Source organism: Limulus polyphemus, unplaced genomic scaffold, assembly GCF_000517525.1.
Source record: "Limulus polyphemus unplaced genomic scaffold, Limulus_polyphemus-2.1.2 Scaffold119, whole genome shotgun sequence".
Lineage (NCBI taxonomy): Eukaryota > Metazoa > Arthropoda > Merostomata > Xiphosura > Limulidae > Limulus > Limulus polyphemus.
This window is the reverse complement of record NW_013665729.1, coordinates 733,130-743,825: the sequence shown is the minus strand read 5'-3', so window position 1 is coordinate 743,825 and position 10,696 is coordinate 733,130.

Here is a 10,696-nt window from a genome sequence, read left to right as displayed (position 1 = left end):
TGGCATTGTCATCCTGGAAAACAAAGTTATTGCCAAATCTTACCGTAGCATATGCCAAAAATATCTTCTCCATCTGATTCCTGTAGGAGGCGCCATTGACGTTTCCCTGGAGGATATGAAGAGTAGTTTTTCCAACACCATGAATAGCTACCCAAACATGTACTGCATCACCTCCTACTTGTTTCCTGGGGGAAACATAGTCTTCCCTCGTCTCTTCTCCAGGCAAATAAAGAACACGAATTCTACCACCAGTTTTAATGAGTTGGAAACAGGATTCATCTGAAAAGATGATGTGTCGCCAGTATACTAATTGCAAGTTGGCATGCTGTCTTGTCCAAGTAACACTGTGAAGGTGATGAATTCTGGTTAATATAGGCTTGCAGATAGCTCTTCTTTGCAAAATAACCTCGTTTGGTCAGTCTCATATTCGCTGTTCTTCTGGATACCCTGGAATGAACGTGTTCGTGTCTTTCCTGTTGTAAAGTGTTGCAAGACTTCTTTCGACCTTGACGTGTAAATCTGATCAAAACACGGTAATCTCGGGTAGTAGTTTTTTGGCGTTTACCAATAGACTTTCCTGAAACAACGTTTCCTATAGTCCGATGACATTTCAGGATCATGTATACAGTACACTAGGGGGTACTTTACTGTTCTGACAATGTCCGTTTGATTCATACCATTTTTGGACAGTCGAACAATTTGACGGCCTATAACTTCTGGCACATGATAGGCATGAATCTACACCAATCATAGAGAAATTGTCTGAATACAGCGTTGATCTGTTTAGAAAAAGATTATACCTAAAACACACCCTTTTATACAAAACAGAGGTGTATGTGTGTTTTGACGAACAAAAGCTCAAAACAACTTATACATACCAGAATATCAACTCATACATGTTTGTCCGATCATGTGCTACCTTCTCTGTTACTGCTCGGGCTGTTACTCAATAACTACTCTATGCATGTAGATAATAACACCAATATAGAACAGTATGCAAACATTTTGGCAAAGACTGTACTTGCTACATCTTTCCAACTTATTGTTTCATGTGCTCTATTGTAAATAATAGGCATCTAAAGTGTTCTAGAACTTCAAAGGCTTTATCTACCATTATGACAACACTATTTGTAGCTATTTCAAGATTCCAGAAACTACAAAAATGTTTTTATAAGAGAAGCCATGGTTCTAAATGTTAGGAAACCCGACCAACTGAACTTATAGCAATTATTTTTTTTTTTTAACTATTTTTGTTTTAAATTATATATTTCTTCATGAACAAGAAAGAATATGATATTTTTATTTTTAGTTCATTACAGTAAGTGATTTTTCGTGGCTAATTAAGCTGTTGAGACACGAAAACATAATTTATTTTCTACACATTTAACTCCTGGAAAGGACAGAGCTAATTAAAATTATGATGTATAGCATTTATCCAAGTACAAAATATTACCACTAAGCTTATACATTCCTCAACCTGGACGAAAGTATTACCTGTTGTAACAGCCAAGATTATTGTCGATATCCGTAGATTTATCTATTACATAAGACAGTATGCCACTCTAACATCTTAAGTATAATTTGTTACATAAAACAGTGTGACACTCTAGCACTTTAAGTATAATCTACGTTTGCTCTTCACTGGTAACTTCTTATGTGTCACTATGGTAGAATTATGCGAAAAAATATCCAGTTCGTTCACATCAACTGATTTGAATGTACATAATTGTTGCTGTTAATCAAACTATTAGAATAGCATATATCAACAAGTAATGTCCTGTCTGCACTGTTGGTGGGGTTCACAACGGTCAGCAACTGATGCAGACGGATACTTAAGATTTGCCCCCAGTGGCACAGCGGTATGTATGCGGACTTACAACGCTAGAATCCGGGTTTCGATACCCGTGGTGGGCAGAGCACAGATAGTCCATTGTGTAGCTTTGTGCTTAATTTCAAACAAACAAACAAAAAACTTAAGATTTAAACACCATGAGAAAAGGGGCTCATGGACCTTTAAAAAAGGATGAATGATCGATACGTTTCAGTCCACCTACGCTCACGCCCAGATCCACAGTAAGTAATATGCCGAAGAAATGAAAAACAACAACAACCATGAATGCTCAAATGTGAGTGTATTATCCGGGAGGTCCTAATTAATAATTCCTTGGTCCGTGTGAAATTATTGTGGACACTCACTATCTCTCCTATCTGGCATTAAATTCATTATCCAGAGTTTGAATAAAAATTGTTAAGGACTACAGACCAGCTTTTTGCATAGGGAGCATACCATCAGTTGATCACTATGGCCATAAATACATGGGGCTTACTCTCATTACGTCTTTAATGTCGAAATATGTGTAGTGAAGATCAACTGAAAATCAGTGATGACTCTTGTTACTCAGTGTTTACTTTGAGGGTCGGGGATGGGTTTAAAGACAAACAGGAAAAACTGTTGGATTCTGTCGTCCCAAATGAGAAGAATGATGGTGAGACTTCTAGCTGGTTTAACTAGGTCGTGTTACACTTATAATATCTAAGGAAGGCATAATTGATTTGTCGTATAGTGGCATTCGGAACAATACTGCAACAATATGTAAGATTCTATAGATATGGCCATGTGTATTTAAACTTGATAGCTTAGTGATTTGAAATGAAACAATCTGCAGAATTTGCCTGGCCACAGCAGTAATATCATAAAAGATGTGTTGAACAAGTTGTAAGCATTCCTTTCATTTTTACTCAAAGAAAATTTGGCTTTACTTAGTTTCTGTTTGTGTTTTGTTGTGCGGTCCGTCCTTCTTAACATTCATTAAAGGTTAAATTAACTTTATGGATAAATAGATAGCCAACATAGAAAGCCAAATGTAATCTTATCAGTTGATAAAAATACACACATGAAAATACTATGTTTCAGAAATGACGTAAGATACTTTTATTTGAAATGTAAAGATAAAATGAATGGGTTCTCTGTTCTTCACATATCGCTCTTTCTTTGATGATACTCAATGACTCAATTCAAAATGATTATTAAGTCAACTCTTTCAATTACACTAAGTATATTGACACTACTTGTCTAAATTCATGTAACTAAATATTATTCTTTCACCATTTATATATAGGCTTACGTTTCTTCTGACAGTTCCACATATCAAAGAAAAACATCCATTAAATGATGAAAATGTTATCTCTGTATATTTTTGTGGTTTTTGAAAGGTCATGTTAAAGAACAAAATCTTATTAATGAAAAGTTTAGTTGTTCTTGAACATATTGCTGTCAATATAGATGAGATTACTAAGAAAGCTTTGCTAAATACTATCTAGAAACAATTACATGAAACGAATTGACTTGATTAGTTTTATGGTTCTGGTTACCCATGTTTTGATCAGAAGACAAGATCAGCTGACTCTGTATTGTGACAAAATAGCTTGTAGCATGGCAGAGATGAAAGGCCGAGTTTGGAAACAGCCAGAGGCTTCAGAAACGATCATCTCCATCCTAGACTGTGAATGCCATTTTTTGGAACACCAAGAAACTTGAGTTTGATTCATTATTTCCTTAAGGTAGGAAAAATGATCCAGAAAAGATTTCTGTCTTAATTAATAATCGACTTAAAAATCCAGAGGCTTATACAATTATAGGATGGGTGTTTGGTTTTGCATCTATTCTAATTCTTATCACTTTTTTAAATAATAAGTCAGTTTAAGTTTGATTTGGATACCTATTTTTTAGTTTAATGAATATGGATAAACATCTAGTTATGAATTAGTTTTGGAAAAGGAAATAGAATATTTTGGAAAACAACTGAATATAACACACTAAATTTAATTTATAATTATCTCGTGTCATAGAGAAAATTATTTCTTTGATAATTATCCGTGCCAACGCCTTGCAAAACATTTTAATCGCGGTAGTTTTAAATGATTTTTAAACGACATTTTCTTAAAGATTTCCATTTCTATTTTAAAATAATGATGCGATGAACTTATTAGACTGTTATGAGAATAAAACTATTTGAACAAATAGGAGTCACGAAAAATGACATTATTTTTATATGAATACTTTGGAGTATACGCATTACTCTTCTATTGTGAACATTTTATAGAAGAAAATTCATTCTTTTATCATTAAAAAAATATATATGATTTATGATACTTAGACATTGGCTTTATAGGAGGCTGCATTTTTTTGGTTTGTAGTTAACCACAAAGCTTCAGAATGGGCTATCTGTGCTCTGCCCACCACGGGTTTCTAGCTGGAGGCTACAGGTTCCTCTGCTTATCACTATTCCAAGGAAGTATATTCCACGTTACTCTAATAAAAAACTATCAACACGCAAGCTATCCACTTAATGGGGTTTCCTGCATAAAACAATCCAACAAGATTGACATATGGAAATGAATTCCCATTAGTTTACCAGCTATGTATATGAACAGAACAACACAAATAAAAAGATGTAAACATTGAACTTTAAACAACATATCATGAAATTAGAAGTATTGATGTGAGCAGACATAAGCATCCCCTAAATTTCAAATCTCTCCTCCTCTTCCCACAGATATAGAAATGAAGAAAGAGCACATCTATCTGTATTAATATAATATCGAAAGTGTGATGATTTGTTTTGTTTTTGAATTTCACGCAAGGCTACACGAGGGCTATCTGCACTAGCCGCCCCTAATTTAAGACTAGAGGGTTACTCTTTTACCAACGAATAGCGGGATTCACCATCACATTATAACGCCTCCACGGTTGAAAGGGCGAGCATGTTTGGTGGGACACGGGGATTCGAACTCGCGATCCTCAGATTGAGAGTCGAGTGCCTTAACCACCTGGCCATGCCGGACAAGTGTGAAGTGTTAAATGGGAAAGGAAAAACAATGGATGAGAATAAGCATTTCTCCCAGAATTTGGTATTACAGCTTCCCAGATGGATAAATATTTAATAGTATTCCGGAATTATTCTTCAAAAAACAAATTAATGAAAATTAATCGAATTCCAAAATGCGAGAAAAATATGCCTGTTACATTATTATTATACGCAGCAGGAATTTGTATTTCCTATGTACTAATTACCTGTATCTAAAGGTATTTTTCTCTCCTAGTTTTAAAACGAATGCGCAACAAAAAAATGTTTCTTTAAAAAAGAGAGTACAGTTATAGGTTTTATTTATTATTCCTAAATTAAAATCAAAGCACAGATATATAACGAAGTTGGATATTGGATAAAATCCAATGATGTTTTTTTTTTAAAATGTGATGTGAAAATTATACTTTTCTTTAGCTATTTGAAAAATTTGCTAATAAGTAGAACTCACGTTTCTGTAATTTACTTGTGGGTACATTGTGTTTCTGCATATTAAATTTAGAAAGAAAAACGAAGTTTTCCCGCACAGGAAAATGTAAGCACTTTATTAGTCATTTAGCTGACTAGTTTTGGCAACACAAATTTCGTTTTTTACTTTTACAAGTTTTCAAAATGCGTCTTTCTAATGACATTTAGCTAGAACTGAGTAGGCTAAGTACAATCTTGGCCAAATGTTTGCATATTTTGTAACAACTAAGATAATTATTAAGATGGAATACAAATACACTTAGCACTGTCAAACTAAGAAATGCATGCTATATAAAACATCTACATATGTAATTTGTATAATGAAACAGGTTCTATAGACATCACGAACGATTTATTAGAACATCGGACAATTATATCAGACACCTGTAGAAATATGTGAATTTAGTATTTCACTTGTCACAACAAACCTTACCAAAACATATATAGTGACAAAATATAACACCAAGTTATTATATCAGTTCATGTTAAACATTCAGTAGTTGGTTGTTCCTCCTCGTTTTCTAATAACTTTCAAAAAGCGATGTGGCATGCTGTCGATGAGGTTATTGATGTAATCCACCGTGATTTCTTTCCAACTTGTCACTAGAAGGCGCTGCAACTCAACTCCAGTAGCTGGTTCAGGTTCGTGGTTAGCAGTTTTCCGGCTCAGTTCTGCCTAACAGTTCTCAATTCGATTGCAATCTGGAGATTTGCTGGCCATGGCAATCTTGTAACGTTCTCCTAGTCGTGAACTCCTGTACATTACATGCACTGTGGGAAGTGGCATTGTCATCCTGGAAAACAAAGTCATTGCCAAACCTTGCCGTAGCATATCGCAGAAATATCGTCTCTATGTGATGTCTGTAGGAGGTGCTATTGACGTTTCTCTGGAAGATATGAAGAGTAGTTTCCACCACGATGAATAGCTTCCCAAACATGTACTGCGCCACCTCCTTTATGTTCCCTGTGGGAAACATAGTCTTCCCTCGTCTGTTATCCAGCCAAATAACGAACACGAATCCTATCATCAGTTTTAAACAGTTGGAAACAGGATTCATCTGAAAAGATGACAAGTCGCCTAAGTTAGCATGTTGTCTTGCCCAAGTAATATGGTGACGGCAATGAATTGTAATTACTATCGATTTACAGATAACTCTTCTTGCATTGTGTAGCTTTGTGCATAACAGCAGACAAACTCTGAAATTCATAATTCTACAAAATACTTTAAAAATATATTTTGTACACTTTTATATTAGTATATATTCTGTAGCTTCCTAGATTTACTGTCCTGTTAAGTAAAATTTGGAGTAACCATTTTATCAAAATATTTCAAAATGCACTTCACATGGAAAATATATTTTCGTACCCCACTTTTTCAGCTTACTTATCTGATCATAGCATAATAGGACTGTTTACTAGTCATTACAATCCCAGTAATTGTATAGCATAATAGGACAGTTTACTGGTCATTACAATCCCAGTAATTGTATAGCATAATAGGACAGTTTACTAGTCATTACAATCCCAGTAATTGTATAGCATAATAGGACAGTTTACTAGTCATTACAATCCCAGTAGTTGTATAGCATAATAGGACAGTTTACTAGTCATTACAATCCCAGTAATTGTATAGCATAATAGGACGGTTTACTAGTCATTACAATCCCAGTAGTTGTATAGCATAATAGGACAGTTTACTAGTCATTACAATCCCAGTAATTGTATAGCATAATAGGACAGTTTACTAGTCATTACAATCCCAGTAATTGTATAGCATAATTCCCTTTAAACACATTAAAATATCAAGTACTTCCAAGATAATTTTAATATACCTCCTCTTGTAAAAAAATTATTTAGATTTTTCAGTATTAATACATAATTTGATTATTTTACAAAATTTTCTAATATACATGGCATATTTTGTAATTTTTTAGGTGTTTCACTACCCAATATTGTATTGTCTGCACACACAGGAAAGTTGAAATATATCCAATAATATTATTGATGAATGTTCATAAATAGTTTTTCTGGATTTGTATAATATAAATTGTAAGTAAGAAAGGACAAATCATGCATTCTTGCCTTGAATCATATTTAAAAAAAACCCTTCCAGTCCTGTGTATATTGATGGGGTCAAAGTGTGCATGCTTCAGCCTTTTATAGAGTGCTATTCAACATGCTATATATATTTGATGTCAGAGTTATCAACTATTCATTTACCCTACATTTCTGATTTAGTGACAATGGAGAGTAAATACCAGATACAGTTTACAGGGGTATAAAAAATTGTAGATATGCATTTAGGAGGTTCTATATGTTATGCAAATGCAATATGCAAACTATACGATGGACAATAGTATCTATTCTTCATATGAACATCACCTTGCATTCCAACTTCTCAGAGTCTGGGTCAGACTGACACCATAAGTTCACAGACATGAGTACAAATACTTTTGCAACACATCTGATTTTTTGTGTACAACAGACTTGTACTTTTTACTACCAGCTGGCCTCATTTCTTTATAGATACATATAGTAAACTTGGAATTAATCTTCTCCACTCTATCGACTCCATTCATGTTCGGTTTTATCCTTCTTGAGTTCTTATGATTTGATTTGATTTTACAGTACTATTGCATCAAATACTTTTCCTTTTATACTGTTTCCAGTAAGTTTATCTATAATATTGAATGAAGAACAGTGTGCTAAACTCAGTAAACTTGTAGTGTAATTTCCATTTCATCTTAGGTAGGTAATTTTCTGCAAAACAATATAAAGTGAAAACATGATCAATTTTATCCAGTCTGCTTTTATATAGTTTTCCATTTAATCATGCTTAGTTATTTAAACTTGACTCTATCATCTTTATAAAAGAAATTTCCATCAATTAAAAAAAGATATGTTCCTCTGTAGTTATTGAGATGGTTCACTTCATCTATTGTTTGATTAACCAATATATCATTGTACTTCACTCCATTGTTCAGGAAATTCACCTCTCTTCCCAGTCAAACTTAACGTTTTATACAGCTCTGGACTTATAGTATCAATATTTAATTGAAAATGTTTTTTTTTTGGTTATACCATCAATACCAGGTGCCTTTCTGTTGAGTAAACATTTTATAACACTTTGAACTTCTTCTGTGGCAAATAGGCTATTTAAAAGCTTATGAATTTCCAGAAAGGTCTGTATACTATCTATACAACCACTCCACCTAACTTCTCTGTTTTCATTTGTAAACATACATTCACCTCTACTGTCTCGTGGAAAGTCATTAAGATTAACTCATTATTCTTACACATCTCAATTCATGAAGCATCAAAACCATTTACTGTCTTATCCTAAAAGTTGTTATCTCTGTCTTATTTGTAATATCAGCTATGTATATTTTCGTAATACCTACTAACTTAAAAAAAACTGCATTTCCTCCATTTCTGTAACTTCTTTGTTATCTGTTCTTGCCGTGAAATCTCCCATAATTATATTTTCCAAATTTTTATATTCTATTTCTAATTCAATAAGTTTTACATTTAATATCTCAATTCCATGTTTACTTTCATAGCAGTCATCTGTTTTAAAGCAAGTGATGTAATATAACAAAACTGTGGTATAAAGTCCTTGTTTAGAGAGATGTTCAGTTGTAAGTATAACTCCAAATTGAAAGGTTTTAAACATTTGTTTATAATATCTCTGGCTAAATGTTTCTTTACATATACAATTATACCATCTGTGTTACTAAACAGCAGGTACTGTATACCTTTCATATTTCTTTATCAAATACTTTCTAACATTATGTTTCATATAGTGCAATCATATTTTATTTGTTAAATAAATCCAATACCTTACTGTTCCGGTGTCTATTCAGTTCAAGAGAGAAAGTTTGTGTATGAAACCTTTTGGCCATGGCCAGTTTCGTATTTTTTATTCCAATCAACTTATAATCATTTTATAAGACTTATATAATTATTTGGAACTATATATATAGCTCATGAGTTTCACTCCCAGTATTTCTTATAATAGTTTAAAAAAGTCAAATTTCCTTCTTTTCTAAACTCCATTTCATCTCCAAACATTATCCTTCGTAACTGTAGTCTTCATAAACCCCACTTCCAGTCTTTGATCCTTTTTATTTATTTATTTTTAATGACATTGATGACTTTTTGCCTATCACTGTATCTTAAGAACTTAACAGTGATTTGTTAATCTCTGCTTTTCTCTTCCCAATGCTATATGTTCTTTCAGTTTCCTCTTTGTTAGCATCTTCCATTTCACTAACTAGTGTTATTTTGATCCTTTTTACACAACTAATTTCTTTTCTTTGTTCTCATTTTCTATGAAAGTGAAATTATTTCTTATATTTTAGTTCTTAATTTGAGTAACCTATTCTTAAGATATATGTTTTCTTTCTGGGCAACATTCATTTTATTTTTCATATTTTGATATTTTTGTTTTTAATTTCTTTTGAAACACTTCCTATTCTTTTTTTATTATTATTATTTCACTTTCTAACCCTTCTTTTATTCCATATTTATTACCAGTAATAATCCTAATTCTTATTATAGAGAACAACTTTCCTTCTTTGGGTTTTTTCACTTCAGTGTCATCTTGTTTTTAAAACACACCATTTTTATAGATAGATTACAGTTCTCATTGGCTTTAGCCACACTTAGAAAGTTCTGACATATCTAAGTAAACATTCCAGTTCTTCTATCTCTTTACAACACTTACATTTGTCTCATAGATTAATATGTGCTCACTCTGTTTCAATGTCTTTCACTGTACATCTCTACATTTCTCAGTAGTAAAATATACTTGATCCTTTACCACCAGGCTGTTAAGATTCTTTTAAAGATCTCCAGATGATTCTCACTAGTCACATGAATCTCCTATCACAAAACTATCTTAATTATTACTATGCTAGCAAAATTTTTGTCCATGTTTTGACTATTTGGATACTCCCATAAGAATCAGTGATATTAATTTAACATTTCAAGGACTAAGCTGAAAGGTAAAGTAAATAATATTCATAGTTCCAGTCTATTATGATTAAGAATTTTAACTTTTATGATGTATTTGTAAAGCCCTTAGAATTAATCATAATTTTAAAACAGTGTTACTTTTTCTATATAATGTGTGGTAAATTGTTTATGAAATTGTGTGTGTTTTACCATGTGCATTTTTTGCAGATTAGAAAAACAAATTCCTAAAACTATGTATTAAAGTTAATAATGGCTGGAGACGGCTTAAATGGGTAATGAAGAAAAACTTTAATATAAGTTTAACATGACAGCAAATGTACAACGGTTCCACCAAGATTTGGGCCAATAATTTATACAAAAACTTGTTCAAACATTGCAAATTTTCT